The following is an 18341-nucleotide window of genomic DNA, read 5'->3' as shown; positions in this document are numbered from 1 at the left end:
AGACTTTGTCTATTTACCCTATCCATGCCGCTCATAATTTTGTAAACCTCTATAAGGTCACCCCTCAGCCTCCGACGCTTCAGGGAAAACAGCCCCAGCCTGTTAAGCCTCTCCCCATAGCTCAAATCCTCCAACCTTGGCAACATCCTTGTAAATCTTTTCCGAACCCTTTCAAGTTTCACAACATCTTTCCGATAGGAAGGAGACCAGAATTGCATGCAATATTCCAACAGTGGCCTAACCAATGTCCTGTACAGCCGCAACATGACCTCCCAACTCCTGTACTCAATACTCTGACCAATAAAGGAAAGCATACCAAACGCCTTCTTCAGTATCCTATCTATCTGCGACTCCACTTTCAAGGAGCTGTGAACCTGCACTCCAAGGTCTCTTTGTTCAGCAACTCTCCCTAGGACTTTACCATTAAGTGTATAAGTCCTGCTAAGATTGGGTTTCCCAAAATGCAGCACCTCGCATTTATCTGAATTAAACTCCATCTGCCACTTCCCAGCCCATTGGCCCATCTGGTCCAGATCCTATTGTAGTTGGAGGTAACCCTCTTCGCTGTCCACTACACCTCCAATTTTGGAGTTATCTGCAAACTTACTAACTGTACCTCTTATGCTCGCATCCAAATCATTTATGTAAATGACAAAAAGTAGAGGACCCAGCACTGATCCTTGTGGCACTCCACTGGTCACAGGCCTCCCCCACTGACACCACAGTCACCTGCCCTGCCTTACTTCCCAACAGTAAGTCAAGTTTTGCATCTTCTCTAGTAGGTACATCCACGTACTGAATCAGAAAATTGTCTTGTACACACTTAACAAATTCCTTTCCATCTAAACCCTTAACACTATGTTTGGAAAGTTAAAATCCCCTTCCATAACCACCCTATTATTCTTACAGATTGCTGAGATCTCCTTACAAGTTTGTTTCTCAATTTCCCTCTGACTATTTGGGGTCTATAATACAATCCCAATAAGGTGATCATCCCCTTTTTATTCCTCAGTTCCACCCAAATAACTTCCCTGGATGTATTTCCGGGAATATCCTCCCTCAGCACAGCTGTAATGCTATCCCTTATCAAAAACACCACTCCACTTCCTCTCTTGCCTCCCTTTCTATCCTTCCTGTAGCATTTGTATCCTGGATCATTAAGCTGCCAGTCCTGCCCATCCCTGAGCCATGTTTCTGTAATTGCTATGATATCCCAATCCCATGTTCCTAACCATGCCCTGAATTCATCTGTCTTCCCTGTTCGGCCCCTTGCATTGAAATAAATGCAGTTTAATTTATTAGTCCTACCTTGTCCCTGCCTGTCCTAACTGTTTGACTCGCTTCTGTTCTCAACTGCACCAGTCTCAGATTGATCTCTTTCCTCACTATCTCCCTGAGTCCCACCCCCCACCCCCACACCCCCACCTTACTAGTTTAAATCCTCCCGAGCAGCTCTAGCAAATCTCTCTCTGCCAGTATATTAGTCCCCTTCCAATTTAGGTGCAATCCGTCCTTCTTGTAAAGGTCACTTCTCTCCAAAAAGAGATTCCAATTATCCAAAAATGTGAATATTTCCCCTATACACCAGCTCCTCAGCCTTCCATTCATCTACTCTATTCTCCTATTCCTGCCCTCACTAGCTCGTAGCACTGGGAATATTCCAGATATTACTACTCTCGAGGACCTCCTTTTTAAATTTCTGCCTAACTCTCTGTAATCTCCCTTCAGAATTTCAACCTTTTCCCTTCCTATGTCGTTGGTTCCAATGTGGACAATGACTGACAGTTTCAGTTAAATTCGAGGCTGACCCATCACAGCTCTGTGTAAGAAAAGGGTGATAAGAAAAAGTGCAGTCAGCCAAGGTACATGGTCATTGTGAGAGAGACATTGCCTGTGTGAGATAGAGGCCAAGTGGGTATATCTGGAAATTTGGTTCAAAGTGGCAATTCAGTGCATACCAAGAAGAGGTTCTTTAAGTAAGGTTTATTGCAAAATGTAAAGTATGCTGAGAGCGGAGTTTGGTGAAGGTGTAGGGAAGAGGTTTTTTTTAAACATCTGTTCTACTTCCAGTCTCCAGCATTTGATGTCCAATTTTGAGTAGCAGAAGAAGCAGGCAAATCAACTGTACAGTTATAAACAGTGAAGCTTCATCAGTATAACACTGTTTTGTTTTATTTGTATTTTACTGGCAATGCAAAAGCATATTGAGAAGTGTGGGCTGTATTAATTATAGATTAATTCATCAGCGATCTTTAATTAATGAACACCTATTAGAGATGGCAGGGCAGGTGATGTGCTGCAAATGCAGGTTTTGAATAGCTACAGGATGTTGGTGTGATCCAGGTAAAAAATTTTAATCAACCTGTTCACAGATGTTACTACACACCTCTGGAGCAGGTGAGACATGAACCCAGTCCTCATGGACCAGAGACAGGGACACTGTAACTGCACTCCAGGAACCCCATTTGATGCAGGAAAAATAAGTTAGGTATAAGTGTCTACAGCTGCAGGAGGCTGTCACACCCCATAGAATAGGGTCTTCTGGTTTGGTTAGTGGTAAAAACAATGACTGCAGATGTTGGAAACCAGATTCTGGAGTAGAGTGGTGCTGGAAAAGCACAGCAGTTCAGGCAGCATCCAAGGAGCAGGAAAATCGACATTTTGGGCAAAAGCCCTTCATCAGGAATACAGGCAGAGTGCCTAAAGGGTGGAGAGATAAATGAGAGGAGGGTGGGGTTGGGGAGAAAATAGCATAGAATACAATAGGTGAGTGGGGGTGGGGATGGAGGTGATAGGTCAGGGAGGAGGGTGGGGGAAGGTAGCAAAGAGTACAATGGGTGGATGGGGGTGGGATGAAGGTGATAGGTCAGAGGGGAGGTTGAAGCGGATAGGTGGGAAGGGAGATTGGCCGGTAGGACAGGTCATGGGGACGATGCTGAGCTGGAAGTTTGGAACTGGGGTGAGGTGGGGGAAGGGGAAATGAGGAAACTGTTAAAGTCCACATTGATGCCCTAGGGTTGAAGTGTTCCGAGGCGGAAGATGAGGCGTTCTTCCTCCAGGTGTCTGGTGGTGAGGGAGCGGCGGTGAAGGAGGCCCAGGACCTCCATGTCCTCGGCAGAGTGGGAGGGGGAGTTGAAATGTTGGGCCACAGGGCGGTGTGGTTGATTGGTCCGGGTGTCCCAGAGATGTTCCCTAAAGCGCTCTGCTAGGAGGCGGCCAGTCTCCCCAATGTAGAGGAGACCGCATCGGGAGCAACAGATACAATAAATGATATTGGTGGATGTGCAGGTAAAACTTTGATGGATGTGGAAGGCTCCTTTAGGGCCTTGGATGGAGGTGAGGGAGGAGGTGTGAGCACAGGTTTTGCAATTCCTGTCGTGGCAGGGGATTTTCCTGCTCCTTGGATGCTGCCTGAACTGCTGTGCTTTTCCAGCACCACTCTACTCCAGAATCTGGTTTAGTCAGTGGTTAGGGACTGTCAACAAAGCAGGTAAGGGGATCCAGAGGGCAAGAGTGCATGAGCCTCAGAATTTGCAATTATCCAAAAGGTTTAAGAATTTTTAAACTTGTTTGAGTCAGAGTGATATAGGCAGGGTGGGGTTGAATTAATTGACCATGGCACCATGGTACAGGAAGCCATTCACAAAATGGTAGGGAAAAGGAATGTAGTGATATAGGGAACAGGTGGGTGACACTGTTCTTTAAAGCAAAATGCATGAGTCCAAATAGGCTGTTGTCTGTCCTGTGCCAGTATTCAGAACATCTACTTTGGGCTGGAGAAGAATTTGCAGTGAATGGGGTCCAGTGATCGTGATACACCTTCGTATCAATGACATAAGCAGAACTAGGAAAGAATTTCTGCTGAAAGAGTATGAAAATTAAAGTGCTAAATTAAAAAGCATCAAACTGAGGGACAGACCATATAATTGTACAAAGGTGAATCGCAAGACAGATGATAGCTCAGAATATAAAGATTAGTAAACAATGACTAAAAGTTTAAACAAGACAAATAAATTAAAGTATAAGGGTAAGTCAGTGAAAATTGTAAAAACAGATAGCAAGAGTTTCCTTGGTAGACTGGAGGTTGGCTAATGTGGTGCCGCTGTCTAAGAAAGGTGGTAAGGAAAAGCCAGGGAACTATAGACCGGTGAGCCTGACATCGGTGGTGGGCAAGTTACTGCAGGAAATCCTGAGGGACAGGATTTACATGTATTTGGAAAAGCAAGGACTGATTAGGGATAGTCAACATGGCTTTGTACATGGGAAATTGTGTATCATTAACTTACTTGAGTTTTTTGAAGAAGTAATGAAGAAGATTGATGAGGGCAGAGCAGTGGATGTAGTCTATATGGATTTCAGTAAGGTGTTCGACAAGTTTCCTCATGGGAGACTGATGAGCAAGGTTAGATCATGTGGCATACAGGGAGAACTAGCCATTTGGATATAGAACTGGCTCAAAGGTAGAAGACAGAGGGTGGTGGTGGAGGGTTGTTTTTCAGACTGGAGGCCTGTGACCAGTGGAGTGCCACAAAGATTGTCACTGGATCCACTGATTTTTGTAATTTATATAAATGATTTGGATGTGAGCAAGGAGGTATGGTTAGTAAGTTTGCAGATGACACCAAAATTGGAGGTGTAGTGGACAGTGAAGAGGGTTACCTCAGAGTACAATAGAATCTTGATCACATGGGCCATCAGGCCAAGGAGTGGCAGATGGAGTTTAATTTAGATAAATGTGAGATGCTGCATTTTGGAAAGGTAAATCAGAGCAGGACCTATACACTTAATGGGAAGGGCCTGGGCAGTGTTACTGAACAGAGAGACGTTGGAGTGCAGTTTCATATTTCATTAAAAGCAGAGTCTCAGGTAGAGAGGATTGTGAAGAAAGCATTTGGTATGCTTTCCTTTATTAGTCAGAGCATTAAGTACAGGAGTTGGGATGTTATGTTGCAGCTGTACAGGACATTAGTTCGGCCATTTTTGGAATACTGCGTGTACTTCTGGTCTTCCTGCAATCGGAAGGATGTTGTGAAACTTGAAAACGGTTCAGAAAAGATTAATAAGGATGTTGCTGGGGTTGGAGGATTTGAGCTATAGGAAGAAGCTGAAAAGGCTGGGGCTGCTTTCCCTGGACTGTCGAAGGCTGAGGGATGACCTTATAGAGGTTTATAAAATGATGAGGGGCATGGATAGGATAAATAGACAAAGACTTCTCCCTGGGGTGGGGTAGTCCAGAACTAGAGGGCATAGGCTTAGGGTGAAGGGGAAAGATTTAAAAGGAACCTAAGGGACAACCTTTTCACACAAATGGTGGTGTGTGTATGGAATGAGCTGCCAGAGGAAGTGGTGGAGGCTGGGATAATTACAGCATTTAAAATGCATGTGGATGGGTATATGAATCGGAAGGGTTTAGAGGGATATGAGCCAAATACTGGCAAATAGGACGAGATTTATTTATGATATTTTGTTGGCATGGAAGAGTTGGACCAAGGGGTCTGTGTCCGTGCTGTACATCTCTATGTCTGTCCGAAATGGAAAAGTGTGAGGGCTAGTTCTCAAGAGGATAAAAATGACATTAATAGGAGATAATAAGGAAATGGCAGATGTATTGCTTCTGCCATGACTATACAGGATATAAAGGGCATCTCAGTAAGAGCAGTAAATCTGCAGGTTGAAGAAAGAGGGGAGCTTGGTGAAATTATAATCACTATAGGATCAGTACTGATAGAGCTGATAGAGCTGCAGAATGATAAATCTCTAGGTCCTGAGGAACTTCAGTCTAATGTTTTAAAAGACGTGGCAAATGAGCTAGTGTGTCTATTAATAAGGTCATAGAGTCAGACAGTTATACAGAACAGAAAGAGACCCTTTAGTCCATGTAGCCCAGATATCCTAAACTGGTCTTGTACCATTTGCCAGCATTTGGCCCATATCCCTTTCAACCCATCCTATTCATAAAGCTATCCAGATACCTTTTAAATGTTGTAGGTGTATCAGCCTCCATCACTTCCTCTGGCAGCTCATCCTCTGAGTGAAAATGTTGCCTGTCGGGTCCCTTTTAAATCTTTCCCCTCTCACCTTAAATCTGAGCCCTCTCGTTTTGGACTCATCTACCTTGGAAAAAAAGTCTTTGGCTATTTGCCTTTCATGATTTAATAAACTTCCATAAAGTCACTCCTCAGCCCCTGATGCTCCAGGGAAAACAAGACCCGGTCTATTCAGTCTCTCCCTATGGCTTAAATCCTCCAATCCCAGCAACATTCTTACAAGTCTTTTCTGAACCCTTTCAAGTTTAACAACATCTTTCTGATAACAGGGAGATCAAAATTGAATGCAGTTATCTAAAGGTAGCTGTAACATGACATTTCGACTCCTGTATTCAATGTACAGACCAATGAAGGCAAGCATGCCAAATGCTTTCTTCATTACCCTATCTATCCTTGACTCCACTTTCAAGGAACTATGAACCTGCACTCTTACGTCCTTTTGTTCAGTAGTACTCCCCGGGACCTATTGTTAACTTTATAAGTCCTGCCTTGATTTGCCTTACCAAAATGCAACACATCACATTTATCTAAATTAAACCCCATCTTCATCTCCTCAGCCCATTGGCCCATTTGATCAAGATCCCATTGTACTCTGAGATAACCTTCTTCACTGTCCATTATACCTCCAATTTTGGTGTCATCTTATTAATTATACCTCCTATATTCACATCCAAATCATTTTGTAAATGATGAAAAGCAGTGGACCCAGCACCGATCCTTGTGACACACTGCTGGTCATAGGCCTCCAGTCTGAAAAGCAACTTTCAGACCAATTTTGTATCCAGTTGGCTAGCTCCCCTGGATCTAACCTTACTAACCAGTCTACTGTGCGAAACTTTGTCAAATACCTTGCTGAAATCCATATAGATAACGTCTACTGCTCTGCCCTCACCTATCTTCTTGGTCACTTCCTCAAAACTCTCAATCAAGTTCGTAAGGCATGATTTCCCACAGACAAAGTCATGTTCTCTCTCTATAATCTGTCCATGTCTTTCCAAAAGCATGTGAATCCTGTCCCTCAGAATCCTCTCCAACAATTTACCCAGCACTGATGTCAGGTTCACAGGTCTATAGTTTCCTGGCTTTACCGTACCACCTTTTAAAAATAATGACACCAAGTTAGGCAACCTCAATCTTCTGCTACCACACCCGTGGCTATCAATGATACAAATATCTCAACAAGGGGCCCAGCAATCACTTCCTTAGCTTCCCACAGAGTTCTGGGATACACCTGATCAGATCCCAGGGATTTATCTACCTTTATGCATTATAAAACCTCCAGCACCTCTTCTTCAGTAATATGGTCACTTTTCAAGATATCACTACTTTCTTCCCCAAGTTCCCTAGCTTCCATATCCTTTTCTACAGTAAATACTGATGCAAAATACACATTTAATATCTCATTCATCTCCTGTGGTTCCACAAACAGACAGCCTTGCTAATCTTAAAGTGGCCTATTATCTCCCTTGTTACTTTTTAATCCTTAACGTATTTGTAGAATCTCTTTGCATTCTCCTTAACTTTATTTGCCAAATATATCTCATGTTCCCTTTTGCTCTCCTGATTTCCCTCTGAAGTATACTCCTACTGTCCTTATACTCTTGCAGGGATTCACTTGATCCCCCCTGTCTCCACCTGATAAATGCCACCTCTTTTTTCTTGACTAGAGTCTCAATGTCTCCATTCATCCAGTATTCCCTACACCTACCAGCCTTGTCTTTTGTAATAACAGGAACATATTGTCTCTGGACACTCGTTATCTAATGTTTAAAGACTTCCCATTTTCCAACAGTCTCTTCACCAGTCAATAGCCTCACCTAATCAACTTTTGAAAGTTCTTGCCCAGTACCATCAAAATCGGCCTTCCTCCAATTCAGAACTTCAACTTTTAGATCCTGTCTATCCTTTTCCATCACTACTTTAAAACTAATAGAATTATGGACGCTTGCCCAAAGTGCACCCCCACTGTTAACTCAGTCACTTGCCCTGCCTTATTTCCCAAGAAAGGGTCAAATTTTGCTCCTCCTCCATTAGGTACATCCACACACTGAATAAGAAACTTTTCTTGTTCAATTCATTTCCATCCAAGCCCTCAAAACTATGGCAATCCCACTGTCTGTGTGGAAAGTTAAAATCATCTACTGTTACATCCCTATTATTCTTACAGATATCCGAGATCTGTTTCCATATTTGCTTCTCAATTTCCCACTGACTATTGGAGGATCTACAGTGCAATCCCAAAAAGGTGACCACCTGTTCCTCATTTCACAGTTCCACACTAATAATTTCCCTGGATGTACTCCCAGGAATATCCTCCCTAAACACAGCTGTAATATTATTCCTAATCGAAAACTCCCTCTCCTCTCTTGCCACCTTTTCTATCCTTCCTATAGAATTTACTACCCTCAAACGTTAAGCTGCCAGTCCTGCCTTTTGCTGGGCCACATTAATTGTGATATCCCAGTCTCATGTTCCCAACCAGGCTCTTACTTTATCTGCCTTACCTGTCAGGCCTCTCACATTGAAATAACTGCCTTACCTCGTTCTCTGCCTTGCTCTTGCCTGCATTGATTATTTGATTTGATCCTCTTCTGTACTTGCCTCAGACTTATCTCTTTTCTGACTATCACTTTGGATATTCCCCACCTCCTTACTAGTTTAAACCCTCCTGCATTGCTCTAGCAAACCTTCATGCCAGGATGTTGGTACCCTTCCAATTCACATGCAATCCATGTTTATACAGGTCACTTCTACCCCAGAAGAGATTCCAATGATCCAAAAACATGAAGCCCATGCCCCAGCTCCTCAGCCACTCTCACTAGCACAGGGCACCAAGAATAATCCTGATTTTACTACCCTCGATGATTTACATTTTAATCTCCTGTCTAACTTCCTATATTCTTTCTACAGAACCTCATCCCTTTCTCTTCCTATGTCATTGGTATCTTTGTGCACAACAATCTTTTGCTGGTCCCTCTCTCCTTTGAGAATATTCTGCACACTCTCCAAGAATTCCTTGATCCTGGCATCAGGGAGGCAATACCCCATTCTGATGTTTCACTGTCACCGCAGAAATTCCTGCCTGTGTCCCTGACGAGAGAGTCCCCTATCACAATTGGCCATGTGGAACCTGATATACTCCTCACTACAGAACAGCCAGTCTCAGTACCAGAAACCTGGCTATCAGTGCTATATTCCCCTGAGAGGCCATCATGCCTGACATTATCTAAAACAACATACTTGTTTGAGCTGGGGATACCTACAGGAGACTCCTGCACCAGCTGCCTACGCCTCCCACCTTTCCTAGCAGTAACCCATCTACCTGACTGTATCTACATTTATTTTACCTTCCTGAAACTGCCATCCATCACAACCCTGGCTCCGGTAAAATCCTCATGGCCTCTAAGTGCTGCTCCAACCAATCCACCTGATCCAATAGGATTAGCATCCAAACACACTTGCCACAGGCATAATCTCCAGGAACATTGAAACTCCCACATCTGACAGAAAGAGCATACCACTCAACTAAAGGCCAGCTCTGCACCTTAAACAATCTACAGACCCAGAATATACCCAACAAAACACAATACACTTTCTCAAAATCTCAGCATTAGGACAGTTCTACTGCTCAAAAACATTGCTCTAGAATAACTTAATATCTGTCTTTTATATTAAAAATTTAATCAAGAGACAGATCTCAGTAAAACATAAAATAAACCATCACCCTACATCCTATCATAGATTTACAACAAAAAAATTAAGATTTATAAGTTTTAAAATCAAACACTTCGCTGATGAGGATCTGAAATCACTGATCACTCCCACTTGCTGTGTGTAGTTCGGATAATGAGGTCTCCTGAGGTCAGTTGTGAAACTGCACTTCACTGTTTTTCTTTGATTAATCTCTAGAGACATTTGTTATTTCGCAGTCAGCTGTGAAAGTCCAGTGCTTGGTTTTTTTGATGTATTCTTGTTGATTCTCTATAGCCATTCTCTGACCTCTACACATGGTCACTCTGCTGGAACTTCACCTCCTGTTCTCTCTCTCGTTCCTCTTGTTTCAAGTATCATTGTTTTTGATTTTCTTTTTAAGTTCCAAAAAACAATGCAAAACTTACAAAAACAGTAACTACTGTGCAAAAGAGTTGAGCAAATCACCTCCAGCACTGAAAAAAAACTTAAGAAAAGGAGCAGCATTTAGAGCTAGATCCTCACCCATGCACCATTTGTTTTTTAAGTTTCCAACATTAGTTTGATTCTGAAAAGGTTCCATGAGACTGGGAAGTAGCAAACATAACTTCACTATTCAAGAAGAGTGGGAGGCTGAAAACAGTAAACTATAGGTGAGTTAGCTTGATTGACGTCACGGGGAAGATCTTAGAATTGGTCGTGAAGGAGGTTACAACAGGTCACATGGAAAATCTCAAGGTAATTGGAAAGCGCCAGCGTGGTTTTATAAAAGACTGTCTGTTTAAATAGTGGTGAGAGCAGGAGGAATGTTTTATAAAGTCACTACCAGATTCCATGACACACTTTATGTCCAGTCCATCTCAGCCTGTCACTCTCTTAGGCTCTTTTTGTGTTGTCCAGGCCAACTCCCAATCTACCCTGCTCTCCTGAACCAACAATGGGAAGTATGGGCAGACATTTTAAAAGGTCAGGTCGGTGAAGCTGGATTTTCTCCCTATTCTGTGCACTTGGCCCAGGAAAGAGAATTACAACCTTAGAATCAGCACAGACCCAACAAGACTGATTACTTCCATCTGCCCTGTAAACCTGTATGGTTCTACATCAGTGGTTAAACATTTGAGATTTTGAATTCCAATTGTGATAACATTATATCCAATTATACTGAAAGATGCAGGCACATAAGTGAATCAGAATCCAAAATAAATACAATGGCAAGTTGTCTTACATGATGGAAAGCAACATTTTGTGCTATTCACAAAGGTCTAGAAGAGACAAGTGAATGGGCCAAATCTAATATTTACTCAATCTGCTTGAACAGAGCGACTTCAACATGTAGATTTACATAACATTGTATCTATTGTGACAGTTGCCCATTGCAGTACTGTACTGTAAGCAGTTTCCATTCAGATTCACTCTGTTTTATGGGCAAAGCTTACTGAAGAAGCCTGTGGTCACAAATATTTTCTTTTCCCTGCCAGCAAGGTTAATTGGCAGCTATTAATGTGACAATGATAAGTTTAATAAAATCAGCACACCCCATGTTTAGATTGAACTGTACTGACTGCTAATTAACTGCACACATTTGAAGAGCTGTCCTTGGCAGAATACTTGAAGTGCTTCTCTGCATTACAAATATGCAAAATTTGATTCAGTTGACCATTAATGGTAGATTATGGATGTAACACTTCAAGCTGCATTTTTCAATGTGGCTGTTATTCATTCCCAAGTGAGAGAAAAAGGGAAAATGACAGGGAGTATGATGGTAAATAAAAAAGTATGCAGCAGGTTAGCAGGTGTGCAGAAGGGTTTAATTTCAAGGCAGACTATGAAAGAAGCAAAAAACGAAGGATAACTCAGGAGATATTATTAGAGATGTTGGACATCAAGAGGGTAAGAAAGCTAGTGTAAAGGCACTTGAATGCTCGTAGCATTCATAACAACGATGAGTTAACGACACAAATCATTATGAATGAATATGATTTGGTAGCCATTACAGAGACATGGTTACAGGATGGTCATGACTGGGAGTTAAATATCCAGTGTATCAGACTATTTGGAAGGACAGATAGGAAGGTAAGGGAAGTGGTGCAGCTCTGATATTCAAGTACAACATCAGGGCGGTGCTAAGAGATGATATAGGTTCTCTGGAGAATGAGATTGAATCCATTTGGGTGGAAATTAGAAATTCTAAGAGGAAAAAGTCATTGATAGGCATAGACTGTAGGTCACTAAATAATGACATCACACTGGGGTGGGGATTAAACAATGAAATAACTAATGGCTGTAAAAATGGTGTCATAATTATCATGGAGGATTTTAATCTACATGTAGATTGGTCGAACCAGCTCTGTCAGGATAGCCTTGAGGAGGAGTATATTGAGTGTATCTGTGGTAGTTTTCTTGAACAGTATATAATGGAAGTGACGAGAGAGCAAGCTATCCTAGATCTGGCTCTGTTTAATGAGACAGGAATAATTAATAACCTCATAGTTAGGGATCCTCTTGGAAAGTGTGATCACAGTATGGTTGAATTTAGAGTATAGATGGAGAATGTGAAGATAAAATCCAATAGCAGGGTCATGTGCTTGAACAAGGGATCTACAATGGAATGAGGGAGGACCTGGCTAAAGTAGATGGAGAACAAAGGTTTTATGGTGGGACAGTTGACAAGCAGTGGAGGACTTTCAAAGCAATTTTTCAAAGTGCTCAGCAAAAATATATTCCAATGAAAAGGAAGGATTTGGGTGTCTAAGGAAATAAGGGAGGCTATCAAATTGAAAGAGAAGGCATACAAAGTGCCAAGAACAGCATGAAACTAGAAGATTGGGAAAGCTCTAAAGGTCAACAGAAAGCCACAAAAAGAGCTATAAAAAAAAGTAAGGTAGAACATGAGAAAAAACTTGCACAGAATATAAAGACAGATAGCAAACGTTTCCATAAATAAATAAATAAATGAAAAACAGTGGCTAAAGTAAATGTTGAGAAGTGGAATTTAGTTATGGGATATGATGAAATGGCCAAGAATTTGAACAGGTATTTTGTATCAGTCTTCACAGTGGAGGATGCTAATAACATGCCAGTAATTGATAAACAGACAAAGGGAGGTGAGGACCTGGAAACAATCATTATTATGGAAGAGGTAGTGTTGGGCAAGCTAATGGAGCTAAGGATAGACAAGTCTCCTGGCCCTGATGCATCCCAGGGTGGTAAAAGAGATGGTGGGAGAAATAGCAGGTACACTGGCGGTGGTTTTCCAAACTTTGCTGGACTCTGGGATAGTTCCAGCAGATTGGAAAACAGCAAATGTGACACCACTGTTTGAAAAGGGAGGTAGACAAAAGATGGGGATTTATGGATCGGTATGTTTAACCTCTGTAATGGGGAAGATGCTTGAATGTATTATCAAGGGAGATCTGGCAAGATATCACAATAGAAATTGTCCCATTGGGCAGATGCAGCATGGGTTCATTAAGGACAGGTCATGCTTGACAAATCTTTTCGAATTCTATGAAGACATTACAAGCAAAGTGGACAATGGGGACCCAGTGGATGTAGTGTACCTAGATTTCCAAAAGGCCTTCAACAAGGTGCTGCATAAGAGGCTGCTGCATAAGATAAAGATGCATGGTGCTATAGGTAAAGTATTAGAGGATTGGCTGACTAACAGGAAACAAAATGTGGGGATAAGTAAGTGCTATTCTGGGTGGTAATCAATAATTAGTGATGTACCTCAGGGATTGCAGTTGGGACTGCAATTATTTACAATTTATATAGATGATTTGGAGTTGGGGACCATGTGTAGAGTGTCAGTTTGCAGATGACACTAAGATGAGTGGCAGAGCAAAGTGTGCAGAGGACTGTGAAACCTTGCAGAGGATACATTGAGTAAGTAGACAAAGGTCTGGCAGATGGAATACAATGTTAATAAATGTGAAGTCGTACATTTTGGTAGGAGTAACAGTAAAAAGGACTATTGTTTGAATGGTAAAAAGTTGCAAAATGCTGCTATGCAGAGAGACCTGGGTGTTCTTGTGCATGAATCGCAGAGGGTTGGTCTGTACGTATAATATATAATTAGGAAGTCAAATAGAATTTTGTCCTTTATTGCTAAAGGGATTGAGTTTAAAAGCAGAGAGATGATGTTGCAGCTGTACAGGGTGCTGGTGAGGCCACACATGGAGTACTGTGTGCAGTTTTGGTCTCCCTACTTAAGAAAGAATGCACTGGCACTAGAAAGAGTGCAAAGGAGGTTCCCTAGGCTGATTCAGGAGTTGAGGGGGTTGGCTTACGAGGAGAGGCTGTGTAGACTAGGATTATATTCATTGGAATTCAGAAAAATGAGGGGGGATCTTATAGAAACATATAACATTTTGAAGGGAATAGATAAGATAGAATTGGAGATGATGTTTCCATTAGCAGGCGAAGCCTGGACAAGATGGTGTAGCATCAAGATTAGAGGGAGTAGGTTTAGGACTGAATTGAGAAGGAACTTCTTTACCCAGAGGGTTGTGAATCTATGGAAGTCCCTGCCCAGCAAAGTAGTTGACACTATTTCCGTAAGCATTTTTAAAGCTAAAGTAGATTTTTTTGAACAATAAAGGAATTAAGGGTTATGGTGAGAGGGCGGGTAAGTGGAGCTGAGTCCATAAAAAGATCAGCCATGATCTAATTGAATGGCGGAGCAAGGCCGAAGGGCCAGATGGCCTACTCTTGTTGTTAGTTCTTATGTTCTTATGTTCAAGTGGTTGAAGTGGGTGAATTACATGCAACACTTGAGTGTCAACACATTATCATAATATTGTATAGCTCCAGCTAAAGACTTAGAGATGTGCTGGGACAACTCTAATGTTGGATGTAAAAAATTGCAATGCAGGTAGAATTACAAGTGCTTGGCTTACTAATATGTTTGCAGCCATCTCACTCTGCATACTCCTAATCACTCTGTTTTGAAGTTTCACACTGACGGTGTCATATTATAACTGGGAGGTTTTCACAGAAATATCTAGCAGCATCATCAGATACAAGCAAACATATCTAATTTATGTAATTTTTATTCACAGCTTCATTTAGAATGATGGATTTTGCATATACCTTAATGAGAATTAGGGACACTAGCCCTGAAAACCCCCAGGGAGAGAGTGAGAGAAGCACAATAGTAGGAATGGGAACCCCAGATATTCCAAGGATGCGAATGTCCAGACTAATTTAACAATAGGACCTCATTATCATTTTCTTCTTCTGTTTCTGGTGAGGTGGTTGGCAGTTATGAGAACGAGTCATAAGTTTTTGTGTAGCAAAACCATTGCACTTTCTTTATTAACAGACTTTTAATTTTATTGTGCACCGCACGTAGAGAACATGTTTTCCTTGTACAGTTAAATAATTGGAATTTGGAAAGCAAATAGGGATAACTTTCACTCGGCCTTATCCTTTGAGTCAGCTGTGTATAAATCAAGTCCTTTGCCCATTCATGAAACATGACAAGCCACTTGCGTTAATTTCTGCGATGCTGTATTGGAGGGGGAGAAATAAGTTGGGATTGACTAGTTACATGTGATATGAATATTATATGAGTTCACTGATCAGGAACAGGACAGGAAATCTAATGTTCCTTCTTAAAGGGGAGGGCTTCTCTCCCCCACATCGGAGACATGAAATGATTGAAATCAAGAATTAGACTGTAAAACGTCATTCCATGTTTCTTGATTATATTATCAATTTTGCTTCAATTGGAAATATAACTTTTGTTAACTTATGCCATGATTTGCTGTTCAACCTATTTTTTTGTCTGGTTGACCTGTTGAGAGATGTTATTATATATCTCTGGAGTATTTGGGACTTGAACCCAGGCTTTCCCAGCCCAGGGATTGGGACACTACCACTGTGCCATAATGGTGCCCTTAAATCCTGCTGCCAATGAGAGTGTGTGGGTTATTTATATTCAAAAACTCAAGCTGAGGGGCCGAATACTGAATCCCTGCTAGGAGGACACTGCTAACATTGAAAAGAATGAAAAAGGTAAGGAAGGTGTGGAAATGGTGATATAGGTGACACAAAGCTTCTTAAAGAGTCAGGATTGTGGAATGAAAAACAATGGAAGGCTGTGGGGTTGGTGTAGGTGGAGTAGTGGAATTACATTGTCAAAAATGAAGGGAAAGAACATTTTAATTGCACATTTTATGTCCTTAGAAATTGGAGCTGTTCAGGTCCATGATACCAATTTTCCCATTACCTGGGATACTGTCAGCCAGACCCTATAAACATCCTTCAGTCTGTCATTCCTTCCTTCAAAACCTCCTCAAAACCTAAATCTTTTACTAAGCTTTTAGTCACTTTTCATAATCTCCCCTTCTTTGCTTCAGTGTCAATTTTTGTCTGATTACATTCCCACAAGCACCTTGGGATGCTTTTCACATTAGATGTGCAATATAACTGCAAGTTGTGGTTGCCATTCTTGAGTTGCATTCCACAATGTGTCATTTTAACCTTAGATTTAGTTTCAGCTTTAATCATTTCTAAAAGCTTCTGTGCCAGATTCAAAGGAAAATGATGAGTAAAATTAGATTTCTTGCACCAGCTCCTCGCTGGTAGAATTCTGTGGGGGAAGAACCTTTTTAGACATTATATATATAGTCAGCTGTAAAAGTAATTGCAATTCAGATGAGGCAATGTTATTTTATTCAACTATTAAATTGCACTGACAAAATCCTGAACAGAAAATTTAAACAGCCAGTGAAAACAGATTAACTATATTTGAATAAAGTGGAAAGAATCAATGTCTGCATATTTTTTTTCCCTACAATATTGTAACAGCTCTAATCCTGCAATCTGTCAGGAGCTAAAAGCTTTATATTTGCAACTCTGGGCTTGTTGAACTGAAGAAGCATGTGCAAAATTCATGAATTACACAGCTCACATGCTTGCACGGAAAGTGGTATTGGAGCTAATGTACATGTGCTAAGGTGCAACACATACTGTATTATAGCAGCAGGTGATTAGACTTGGATTACCCAAACGTGTAATAGTAATTATCGAACTAGAAAACGTGGAAACAGGGATTAAGCAGTTTACATTTAGGTATGTGGTTATTTCAGTGTCACACAAATATTTGTTCACATGGTGGATTCCAATTATTATTGTCATTTCAGTGTACAACACAAAGAAATTGCGCCTTAAAAATGATAGTGTTTCACTGCAGTAGGATGTGCCATGCAGGGTTAAATTTAAGGGAGACAATTTTATAATAAACCAAAGATTAAAATAGTGCTATCATCGTTCAAAGAAGTGAACAGAATATTCTGCTTGACCAAGTGATCACTCATAATTTCATCCCTAACAAAATTCCAGGGTCATTCAGTTTGAAGCCAAAATAAAAGGTGATTTTTTTTTGTTTCTCCTCTGAATGTGTTCCTGAAAAACCTGCAGAAACGAAAGTTGTATTTTCTATAATGAAACAAAGAACTGCATATGCGTTTTATTTTCTGTTTGAGACCTTGAAGCCTTCAGGACTCAATTCTGAGTTCAATAATTTTAGTATCTGAACACCTTCTTCTATGTCCTTTACCCACCCCCATAACTTGTCATGACAAGCTGCTTACAGCGTAGCCATTCCATTTTTGCCTATTTATGGTCTCCATTATCAGCTTTTCTTTCTTAGCAGCATACTATCATCTATCCCTTTGCCTAACTGTTGTTCTCCATTCTGGACTCCATCTCTGCCTAACTGCTTATTCCTTTCCATTCTTCCCATCACCCTTCTTCAGCTATATACCATCTTTTCCTGGCTACCATCATCTCCGAAGAAGGGTCAGTGACTCAAAATGTTAACTCTGCTTTCTCTCCACAGATGCTGCCAGACATGCTGAGTTTCTCCAGCAATTTATGTTTTGGGTAAGCATTTATTTCACTGCTTCAAACAGAGGTTTGATACAACAGGTCTTCTATAATTTGCGGTTAGTGCTGCTGTTATTTTTGCACAATTCTCAATTAGATTGGACACTTTAGAAAGAACTGGAGAACATCAGAGATTGAAGTGACACCACACTGTGTTAATAATGAAGGCATCAGAACGAAATTCTTCAGTAGATGACTTTGGTAATATGTTTAGAGCAAAGAAAGTAAGCACATTAAAAGCTTCATTAAATTAGTGGATTAAAGGAAGCTTACATTCAAGCATATGTGTTCCTCCCCATAGCATTCAGTGTACATTACAGCTTTACTGATGACTAGTCTCATAACACTACTGTGGACAATCAACATGGAAAAAGCTAACAGTGAGAAAGGAATTGTTCTGGCTACATTTATTTAGTCCTTTTCATGATGTTGCTCTATATAGCTACCAGTGCAATACGAATTCCCCACTGTTATCACCAAAGCAACTAATCATAAGTTATAATTTTAAAAATTAATTAGTTACAAGCAGGGGCATGGTGGCCTAGTGATAATGTCACTAGGTAATCCAGAAGCTGAGTCTAACACCTGGGGATATGGTTCAAATGATGATGTAATTTGAATTTTAAAATGTCTGAAAAAAACAAAACTAACCTGATGATCTTCATGCAACCTCTGTTGTTAAAACAAAGCCCAACTAGTTCCCTAATACAC

General features: G+C 41.0%; 1 protein-coding gene across 1 annotated transcript in view; it reads right to left on the bottom strand.

Annotated features, from left to right (window-relative positions):
• The window catches only part of gpr158a (G protein-coupled receptor 158a), a 765069-nt gene that overhangs the window by 51213 nt on the left and 695515 nt on the right, over window positions 1-18341 (bottom strand). The gene's annotated exons all lie outside the window — the stretch shown is intronic.

The sequence above is a fragment of the Chiloscyllium plagiosum genome, unplaced genomic scaffold (assembly GCF_037043375.1).
Source record: "Chiloscyllium plagiosum isolate Xiang-an unplaced genomic scaffold, Cpla_swu_hap1 HiC_scaffold_5, whole genome shotgun sequence".
In the NCBI taxonomy this organism is placed as follows: Eukaryota; Metazoa; Chordata; class Chondrichthyes; order Orectolobiformes; family Hemiscylliidae; genus Chiloscyllium; species Chiloscyllium plagiosum.
Note: the sequence above shows the minus strand (reverse complement) of the source record. Positions and strands in the feature narration are given on the sequence as shown.